Consider the following 11,317-nt stretch of genomic DNA (forward strand, 5'->3'; position numbering starts at 1 on the left):
CTGTGGCACACTCAGCAAATTTTGGCTCAACCGTTGTTGTGACTGAGTAAAGATTTGCACTGAGCAATGATATCACTAAACTCGCTTTCTTCGGGTAAAGACGAATTAACTCCTTGAACAACAGTTAACGAATCTGATTCTAGAAGCACATGCTCAAAACCAGCCGATTTAATCCAATTAAGTGCATTGAACAGAGCCGTAGCTTCCCCTTCGTGCACCAACTGAAGACCATCTGCAAAATTAACCTGAGCAGACAAAAAGCGCCCCTCATCTGATCGAAGAATAGCATAGACCACCCTTGCTTACCCAACATCGCCACATTGAAGGCAGTGAAGTCACGGAAACTCAACCCTCCTTGACACTTGGGGATACAGAGCCGCTCCCAAGACATCCAATTAATACCTCGAGACTCATCTTGCTTATTACCCCACCAGAAGGAGTTAAGCATTCTCTGAAGTTCAGTAGCGGTAGAGGTCGGCAATAGAAATACGCTCATGAAGTAGAGAGGAATGGCTTGTCCAGCTGCCCGAATGAGAGTCGCCCTGCCATCTTTGGACAGATTACGACCCCTCCAACTCTGAAGTTTTCCAAAGCCTATATCTGAAATGAGCAAAAATAGCGGATTTTTTCCTACCCACAAGGGAAGGGAGTCCAAGGTATTTGCCCGAATCTAGTGAATTATTAATCCCGATGATTTGTGACATAGCATAAGCTAGAAGAGGGTTCATATTATTGCTACACTTAATTCCGGATTTTGAGAAGTTAACGGCTTGATCCGAAGCCTTTTCATATTTGATCTTACCCTAATTACTATAAAATTTTATCCAATCCGTGTTAGTTACGGACCAATTTTACCCAAATATTAGTTTCAACAATTAATTACTCATAATTTACAAAAAATATCTTAATTCATATACCCTTAAATTCCACATAAGAAATTTGATCCAATATTATCTGAATGATATTATATGTACCTCCTGATTTTTTATTTTTTTATTTTTTTGTCTTCATTCTGCAGAAAAAATAACATTATGTACAAAGCCATATTTAAATTCATTTATGTGACATCCACGTCTAATTCAATAAAAGCACCAATCATGAACACTACAAAAAAAAAAAAAAAGTCTATTACGACATATTTTTACCGACGCTTTTTGCAAGTGTCTTCATATTTTAAAATTTAACCACGTTTTTATATTTGTATCGGTCTATATTGTAACTTAACGACGATTTTTATTATATGTTGGTATTTTTTAAAAAAAGTAACTACGCTTTTAGAAAAAGCATCGACATTTTTTAAAATTAAAGACGGTTTATAATTTACATCATTTAAAAGTGTCTCGGAATTTTTTTATTTAACTATATTTTTATTTCTTATTCCTGTATTTAAATTCAACCATGCTTGTTAATTTGTGTCGCTTTTTATAATTATTTAATGATATTTTTAATTCTTATGATGATATTTTTAAAAATTTAACTACACATTAAAAAAAATATCAATATTTTATAAAAATTAACTAATAAATATTAAAGATCTATATTATTTTTTTAATTTGATGATACTTTTTAGTTTTTAGTTTTGTTTCCATATTAAAAATTCAACCACGTCTTTTCTATTATTGTTGCATTTTATAATCACTTACAGGGCAAGTATTTATTATACGAGATAAAAAGGCAGTGGGAGATTGTAAAAAAGAAAACAAAGACAGAGCGGGAAATGAAATACATCTCCCCCCTATTTTATTTTCTTAACATATCCAAAACATAAGCCCTTCTCCCTCTTTCTATTTCTCTCACACAATCGCTCACCGGTCTCCCTCCTCCACCGTCACCGGCATCTCCTACCAAAGACGACATCACTCCTCCATCTTCTTTCGTCTGTTTCTCTTCCTCTAGAACTATTTATCTCTCTCCTTATTTTTGGGCTTTCTTATTCTATCTCGAGGCGATGGCGACTCGAAGGAGACCGACGATGGCGCCAACATCCGAGTACCCAGATCTGTATACCAGCAGCACCAACCTGTCATTACCTTGATCTTCTAACCAGAAGGTATTTGTTCTAGTTTTTTTTCTTCCACGCCTGTTCGTTTAGGTTTTACATTCGCTTTTATTGGATTGTCTAATTTGTTTTACTCGGTGTGATTTAGTTGGATTCGACTGGTACGAGTTCATCTTATTTAGTTGAATTACTATAGCCTGAATTGTGTTTTTCTCAGAATTTTATTTTATTCATTGATACGACTTAGTTAAGGGATTTTTGCTTGGAGACTGAATTGGCATTTGTCAATGTCGAATTGCGTGCTTTTAGATTAAGGGTATCTAATTCTTTTAGATTAAGGTTATCTATTGAAGTGTCAAACATAGTGCTAATCGGTTGATTTGGTCTCTATTAAGGTTGTGCTTATTACTAGAACCACTGGCCTATACACATTTTATAAGCCTTACCTGATGGATTCAGAACTTTAAATTTCAGTAAATTTTGAAATTGAATTGAAACTAAGTTATGGTGTGTGGGACAATTAAGCATAATACGTTTCTTTCTTCTTCTTTTGTGTATTTGTGTGCTAGCTTATGCTAAATTACATCATAGAGAACATGTTTTGCACATTTTATTTATGAATGAAAAGTTCTATACGTTTATAATGCCGAAAAACTTCCTGTGGACAGTAATATTCAAGCATCATTTTTCTTAACTGGATTCATTATTTTTTTCCACAAGTAAAAGCTCCAAAAGCTATGTAAATGACAGGTCTTTACTCCCCCCATCATTTATAGTAATCTTGCTCTTGTATTTTTTTAGTAGTAAATCCAATTTAGTAAGGGTGGACTTCATTTGAGAATTAATAACTTATTCCTTGGGAGAGCTTTTGAGCTCATCACATAGCTGATTATGGTTGTGGATTAGATTTTTAGCTTTATGTATTTAATAGAAAGGTTGAACTCTGGTCCCACTAATTTGCTTATAGCTATTTTTTACTTTTTGTTCCTTTGGATATGTATAATACTGTTATCATTACATATTTTTGGGTTAATTATTTGATTATAGTTGATGTGTATGGCTACTAGATTGCCTCTTATTTCAAATATGTTATTGCAAAGACCAAGTCTGAACAACTGCAGTCTATTTGGACATTGTTCCTACTGGTACTATTACACAGAAGAATCTATCTCTTTTGAAAGGAATTACCCTTGGTTCAGGTAAAGGAAATGTAGCTAGTCTCATTTGACTACAGTCAAGTGCTTAACATTACTAGTTGGTTGTCAGTTGGTCAGTATGATTGACCTTCTAAGGTTGTCTTGCAATCTTTGCACACCATTTGCTTCCTTTGATGAATCATTATTCTGCTTTGTGAAATTTTCTAATATGTTGTTCTAGGTTAGGAAAGGCACGTGTGCTTAATGATATTATATACTAAGTGAAAATGGCCACTTCCATTTGCTTGTTTAAATGAGATTAAATGTTGGAGCAACTCTTGCTATATGACAATTGAACTGAGAAAAAAACCAAGAGAAATAAAAATGGTATATCTTTTCTTGTAGCTATTAATATATTTCTGATGTTTCTACTTCCTAATGTCATTAATATATGTCGTCTGTCTTTTTTGTTCTAATTTTATTTATTACTTAATTGTATCTTATTTGAATTTTGTATTGTAGTCAACGTATTTTGAAGATCCACTGCATACCTGAATTTTGAGATATTTTGGAGATCCATTGTATACCTTAATTGTCCTTATATGATACTTGGGGCGGTAAGTATGCTTTCATAAGGCACTTCCTCTGAGGTGAAGTACCGGAGTATAACTCGTATTTGAGAGTAGCTGGATACGCGTCCTTCCCTAATATCGTATATGTGGATGACGACTTGTATTCATAGGAATGAACCCTCTTTAACTCAACCTTCCCTTGAGCTATAGTTTCTTAACTTAGTTTGGTTAGTAAGTACATTGATGGACATTTTGATTTACTGTTTATTTGATTGTTCTGACTTTTTATGCTCTAAAGGAGAAGCATTCTCAATGTCTGTTGAATCTTAAAATAATGAGTAGTTCTCATTTCTCAAATTAGGGGAATGACAGTCTTAGGCTCAGCAAGGTGAGGCAAAGGAAAAGCAAAGGCTAGTGTACCCATTTGCTACAATTGTAGGACATGATGGTTTTCAATGTGAAAACCAGAGGCCAGCGTACTCATTGAAAAACTTGGATGCAGCTGGTAAGGATTTTCAACATGAAGTTCAAGGTACAGCTGAAGAGGATAATCAGATCTAGTTATGTGATGCCGACAGTATGGACAATCATATTCTGTTGTTTGATGCAGTCGATGAGATTAAAAGTCCACAGCCATGTAATCCTGCTGGTGAGTCAGATCATCCATAACCATGTGATGCTGCCGTTGAAGGTTAACCGGCAGTCTTGCTGTTCAAGTGGAGAAGCTAAGTCCTCTTGTGCTGCAAATAAGGTTTATATCTCAAATTAGTGATGAAACTTATGGGATTAATGGCTTGAACCTTTCCGCTTTTGCTGGTGAGAGTTTTGCGTAAACCCCTAAAGCTGAATTTGAGATTGTTTGATGTCATCATATAGACCTGGTGAGGAGGTTGTGTAGCAGATTCATGGTAGAGTTGCAGCGTCTCTGAAGGTATTCTTCGAACTTCGGTGAAAGATTTAAGTTGCTAAGAATTGCTTTTGTACTATGTGCATTAAGTTTACAGTTAAAATGCATATGTTACTAGTGCATGAAATGGGATAAGTATTGTATATCAGAGTGCATCTGATCTGCTATATTTAAAAGTGTAAGAGTCTACTTTAGCAACAGGTTATTATTGGATTGAATGGTCATTTTGATAATTTCCTAGTTGATTTTGTACTTCAGGATAAGAGACCTTTTGACAGGAAAACGATTGAGACGGGTTTTAAGCAAAAATTGATGCCATACTATTAGAAATTTATATACTGCTCTAAACTTGAAGGATCTGGATCATTATGAGCAGCATTGCAAGAGAAGGAAAGAGAAGTAACTGAAGTTGACGCTTTAAGCAAAGAATAATTACATATTATTCTTGTATTCTGAAATGAGCTAATATTTATCAAGTTATTTTGTAATTGTTGATATATTTTTGGATTTATAATTATTAATAATATTTCAATTTTAGTTTATACTGATTCCATTCTTTTATTTTTATTTATTTTTAAATATTACTATGTCAGAAATCTGTCAGGAAATTTGTCAGAAATGAATCATTAGGGTCGCGAGCTTGTGGTCGGTTCAAGACATTGATTTATGAAAATGTGTATAAGGACATAATAATATGTAAGCATCGTAATTTAAAGACAAATGAAATGTCATTGCATTGAGACAATGAATTTTTTTAATTAATCGTCGTCAATGTAGCGACGCTATTAAATTAAAGTGTCTCCGTATTTAAGATACATAAATATTTTCTGAGGTGAAATAACGACATAACAAATATTATGCGTCATTCACTTTATGACGCTTTATTAAAACGTAGCGGTAATTTCTGAAATTAAAATTAAATAATATAAAAAAATCATGACATTAAAAATGTAAGCATCCGTAAAGTGACGACGTTTGTATGTAATATGCCGTCACATTAAATTTACCCACACAATGCTTTATACGTCGTTAAAATTAACGACACGCGATTTAATGACGCTTGTGACGACGCTTTGAAAAGCGTTGGTAAGCATTTAGGGACACCGAAAAGCGTTGCTAAACCTTAAATTTTAGCGTCGTAATAGACCATTTTTTTGTAGTGGAAGTAAATGTTTTAATTACTAATATGTATAGTTCATATGATTAGGGGTGTTTGGTAGCTACTTTTCGACCTCCTGTTTGCCTTTTCACTTTGAAAAGGAGAGTTTAAGGTGTTTGGTTAGACACCTCCTGTTTGCCTTTTGTAGCCGAAAAGTAGCTTTTTATAAAAGCAGGGACTCCCTGCTTTTTGGAAGAGCAGTCTTTTCAAACAGCAAACAGCAAACCGTAACAGGAAACAGCAAACAGCAACAGCAAACAACAGATAAAACAAACGGATTATAATTCTTATATTTTTCTCTTAACTACGTATCTATAAAAATATGCTTACTTTGTTTTTTCCACCATTAGATGGTGATGAACTTTGACAAAGTAAGCTCATCCAATGGTAGAAAAAACAAAGTAAAGCTTACAAATCACTACATACAAACCTTTAAACTACATTAACTTTAGGGTTAATTAAAAAAAAGAAATCCTATTGGTTATACTGATTTGTAGATAAAGATTTGTGTGCTTGTCGACATTTGCTAAGCGAGGACTTTTGGGTTGTCATCGCCAAATTTCGCCGTTAACGATCTCAAAATAAAAAATTTTAAGAATTAAACTTGTTTAGTATCATGAGCTTTTGTTTTTCAAACTCATTATTTTGGAGCTTTCTCTCTCTAAAAATTAATTTTCTCTCTCCTCGCCAAATAATACTTGGATAACCTGAAAACTAAAAAGGTGAAGAATTAAAATTGCTTTAAATATCATTAAATTCTTAACAAAAATTATTTTGAAATTGTTAAAGGACAAATTTAGCTATGTCAATCCAAAAATCCTCCATTGTTAAATATTGACAAACACAGTTCTTGCTTTGACAACAAAAATAACCACAGTTGCAAATGAAGGGTAAATTATATCCATGGTCACTGAACTTTACCCATATTGTAGCCACTGAATTTTACAAGTTTTAACACTGAATTTTACCCATATGACAAACACAGTTCTTAACAGTATGTCTATTGAATTTTACAAGTTTTAACACTGAACTTACCCATATGACAAACACAGTTCTTAACAGTATAATTTGAAGAGTTAATGATATTCTAAGGAACTTTAATTATTGAAAATTTTTGCTTTGAGATCATTTAGGTGTTGTTTGGTTAGAAGAAAGAGAGTGAAATTGTAGAGAGAGAAAGCTCCAAAAAAGATGATTTTGGAAAATAAAAAATATGGTTTAATAGTAAATTTCGTTTTGAACAACTTTAACTATTGAATATTTTCATTTTGAGATTGTTAACGGTCATTTTGAGGAATTAGTTAAAATTAAATGGTAACCTGTGTTAAAAAAATGTAAAGTTCAGTGATCATACTATTAAAAATTGAAGTTTAATGACCATAAATGCCATGGATGTAATTTACATGCACACCCAGAATGATGTTGAGGAAAAAGGAATTTGGAAAATTTCTTACAAAGTAATAGCTGGAGATATTCTTAATCACTACAAATCATTCAATTATACTATTTCCTTCACTCATTTGATCCCACGTGGCATTTAGTTGAAATAAGTTATGAATGTGACAAAACAAATGCTGGTCTAGTTTTTTTGGAATCCTATGCTTCCATATTTATCAAATTTGATCAGAAAATAATAAACAACTAGATCTCTTAATTAATTAATAGCCATGGATTAACCTTAATTAGCATATATTATTAAATAAAATCCTACTCTTGTTAATTGTAGGATGTGCTTTGGTCATCCATTGCTAAATATCAATCTATTTATGTATTATGTCACTATGTAATCAATTTTTTTTTATAGCAGTAACAGTACAAGAATAAAGAAAAGCAACAAAATAGGAAATTATCCCGGGACTAGCCGGGGAAACATAATGCCAATAAGATCCTCTTGGACCAGTTTCGTGATCGGAGGGAAAGGGGACATTAAAATCAAGCAGCCCAGTGGAGAGTCGTGGGCATTAGAATGAAAACTCGTCAGTAGTTGGCGAATGCATTTAATGATGTTTTTAGCCCTTCCAGGGAGATGATCCACGTGATTTGTGCATTCAACGACTTCTTTGTTATCTGATTCAACCTGTAGACAGCGGATATTAAGGTTTGCAGCCAAAGTCATACCTGAGAGAAGGCCCCAAAGTTCAGCTTCAAACGAGGAGCCGATATCGATATTATGCATAAAGCCAGACACCCAGTCGCCATTAGCGTTCCTGATGAGACCTCCTGCAGACGGAGTTCCATCCACACGACGAGAGCCATCCGTATTTAGTTTGAACCAATGTTGTCTTGGCTTATTCCACCCAAAGAGTTGTTCAGTTCTTCTTTTTACGGACAACAGTAGGTCTAAAGAATCCCAATCCTCCTGAAATTCTCGAATTGTGTGCCTGACTATATCAATCGGGAAGTGAGGGATATCCTCCGACCTGTTAAAAACCTCAAAGTTGCGCCATCTCCAGAGAAGCCAACAGGTTGTTAGGAAAAGGAGGTGCCAATTTTCCATATCAACGTTAGATCCGAATAGGGACCACTCAAACAATCTTCAACGCTTTTGTTGAAGAAGATTGGCTGGAATTGATCCAGAATAAGGGCCTTCCAAATAAAAGTGCTGAGTTTGCAATCACAACGGGCATGTGTGAGGCTCTCACCAACTTGGTTGCATCTGCTGCAGATGTCTGAAGGGGCGAGACGACGCTTAGCCCTTTCCTCACAAATCCAGGCGAAACTTCTAAGCTGCTGGGGAATTCTGAAGCTCCAAAGCTTCTTCCATTTCGGTTGCCAATTCCCAATTTGTGCTCTACAAACCATTTGGTAGGCAGATTTGCAGGAGAAATTCCCATTGTTGGTAAGGCCCCAGCATCTGACATCCGAATCTACAGTGTCGGTACTAATTTTAATGTCGCGAAGGCGCAGCTTCCATTGGATATCCAGGTACTCATCAATTAGCTTCTAGCGCCATTCACAATTACCATCCACCATGTCAAATATCCTCAAATCCCTAATATTGTTTGCTAGTTGGGGATTAGCAACGTCAATGAGTCAGATATTCTCCATCCAGCTGTCAAGCCAAAAGCGAACATTCCTTCCATTCCCGATCTCCCAAGCGACTCCTTTGCAGAAATCTCTGAAGAGAGCATGGATACTTCTCCACAAGAAGAAGCAATTTTTCACTCTTCCATTAGAGCCAGTAAACACTTCATCTTTCTTATATTTATCATGTAGAATTCGTACCCAAAGAGCGTTAGGTTCCTTCAACATTCTCCAGATCAGCTTCATGAGCATAGCTTTGTTATTATCCTCTGCTTTCCTAATGCATGCACCTCCCGAAGCTTTTGGCTGACAAACCTGATCCTAGGAAACTAGATGTAATTTCCTTTCACCCTCTTTACCACCCCATAGAAAACGGCGGTTCATTCTATCTAATTCACTATGGATAGACACCGGGAGAAGGTTGGTCTACATGATGTGGTTCGGAGCAGTATTGGTAATAACAGATTGAATCAATGTCATCCTACCCGCTAAGGACAGCGAATTGGCTTTCCACGTAGCTAGGCGGGATTGGACTGAGTCTAATGTCTTTTTGAATGTTGATTTGACCACTCTCCCACTTAGTAGCAGGATGCCAAGGTAGTCTCCTAAGAACTCAGTAACTTCTATTCCACAACTTCTGCTCAGTTGGTTCTTCAAGTGTGTTGTGATATTCCTCGAGCACATCATTTTGGACTTGTGGAGGTTCAGTTTTTGACCTGAAGCTGCACAGAAGGACTCTATGATTCCCATGACAACTTGTAGTTGATCTAGGTTCCCTTCCAAGAAGAGTAGGACTTCATATACAAAGAATAGGTGAGAGATAGCGGGACAATCCTTACCAAGTTTGATGGGCTTAAGTCTACCTTCATCCACAACATCAGTGAGTAAATGAGCGAGCCGTTCCATGATAAGCACAAAGATGTTTGGGGATATAGGATCCCCCTGACGGATGCCCCGCGTAGGATAGAAAGAATCTGACATACTCCCATTAATAAGGACTTTCATCGACGTAGTAGAAATGCAGGCCTTGATGAGCTTCCGCCAACCATCTGGGATGCCTTCTAAGGCGAGGGTATCAGCTATGAATTCCCAACTGAGGCGGTCATACGCTTTCTCAAGGCCGAGCTCCAAGGCAATAATTCCTTTCTTTCCTTTCTTAATCTGCATGGAATGGACTACCTCTTGGGTAATGACAACATTGTCAATCATTTGGTGACCCGGAACAAAGCTTCCTTGGTTAGCGCCTATTGGGTTAGGCAGGAGCGGCCGAATCCTATTAGCAATGATCTTCATGACTATTTTATAAACCACATTGCAGAGGCTAATAGGTTGTAGCTGGGGAAAGGAAGTCGGATTCGGGACCTTTGGAATAAGGACGAGAAATGTCTCATTAACTGAGGAGATATCCACCACTCCATTGAAGACGCCAACCATAAAGTCGCACACCCCTTTTTTAACGGTTTCCCAATGTGTCTGATAGAAGATGGCAGGCAGGCCATCGACCCCTAGAGCATTCATTCCCCCCATGCTGAGCAATGTTGATCTAACATCAGACATAGAGATAAGGGAAAAGGCTTTAGTTAACTCATCATTGGATATGGGTGGGAAGCCATTTGAAGGGTGTAACAGGCTAGCCTCAGTCCCTTCTGTAAGAAACAGGCGTTTATAGAAAGCAACTGCTGCATTTTTTATATCCTCCTCATGAAGACACCAGTTTCCATTATCATCCCTGATCATCTCAATCCGGTTATGTTGTCTTCTGATCACAGTAGAGAGATGAAAGAAATGAGAGTTCCTGTCCCCCTGAGTTATCCAGTTCCGTCTAGATTTCTGAAACCACATTAGCTCTTCTTCCTCCTTCAAGTGAACCGATGTCCCGAAGAGCCAAAATCAAAGATGTTGCACTGATCCATAGCCTGTTTATGCTTCAAACACCTATTGATGTAATGGTTCCCTCCTCCTCTCTGGTCACCCATTGATGAGATATCGTTGAAGTCACAAATGAGGAACCAAGGGCCAAAAATTTCTTTGCTTAAGGTATAAAACTCATCCCATAAGGCATACCTCAGAGTAGTTATTGGTGAAGCGTACGTAAAGGTCATCTTGCATTTTTCATCCCCATTTTTAAGGACAGAACAGTGAATGAACTGAAAGTGTACAATTAAAGGAATGAGAGTGATGACATTTGGTTTCCAGAAAACCCAAATACCTCCTGCTCTTCCTTGTGCTTCTGAACGAATACATTGCCAGTGCTTGAACCGTGCAATGAACTTGTCTGCTTTTGCCCCACTAATTTTTTGTTCCATGGGGGCGAAGCAAGAAGGATTGACGTGTTTCAAAACATGCTTGAGATGGAGTCTGCTATATTGGCTTCCTGCCCCACACGCATTCAACACTAAAAAAATCATAAATAGACACTAAGGATAGAGAAGGCACCTTAGTTACACCAGAAGCTTGTTAGGAGCAGTGCTTGGGAGAGGGTTGCTGCTAGTTGAAGAATTCTAGGCTCTCGCAGGCTCC

General features: G+C 36.6%; 1 long non-coding RNA gene across 1 annotated transcript; it reads left to right on the forward strand.

The window, feature by feature from the left end:
• Nucleotides 1-1,695: 1,695 nt before the first annotated feature.
• On the forward strand, nt 1,696-5,150 carry LOC136225614 (uncharacterized). Its single transcript, XR_010687190.1, has 3 exons — nt 1,696-2,050; nt 3,658-4,638; nt 4,873-5,150. It is a non-coding gene; the product is annotated as an uncharacterized lncRNA (long non-coding RNA).
• Nucleotides 5,151-11,317: the final 6,167 nt, after the last annotated feature.

Source organism: Euphorbia lathyris, chromosome 4, assembly GCF_963576675.1.
Source record: "Euphorbia lathyris chromosome 4, ddEupLath1.1, whole genome shotgun sequence".
NCBI lineage: Eukaryota > Viridiplantae > Streptophyta > Magnoliopsida > Malpighiales > Euphorbiaceae > Euphorbia > Euphorbia lathyris.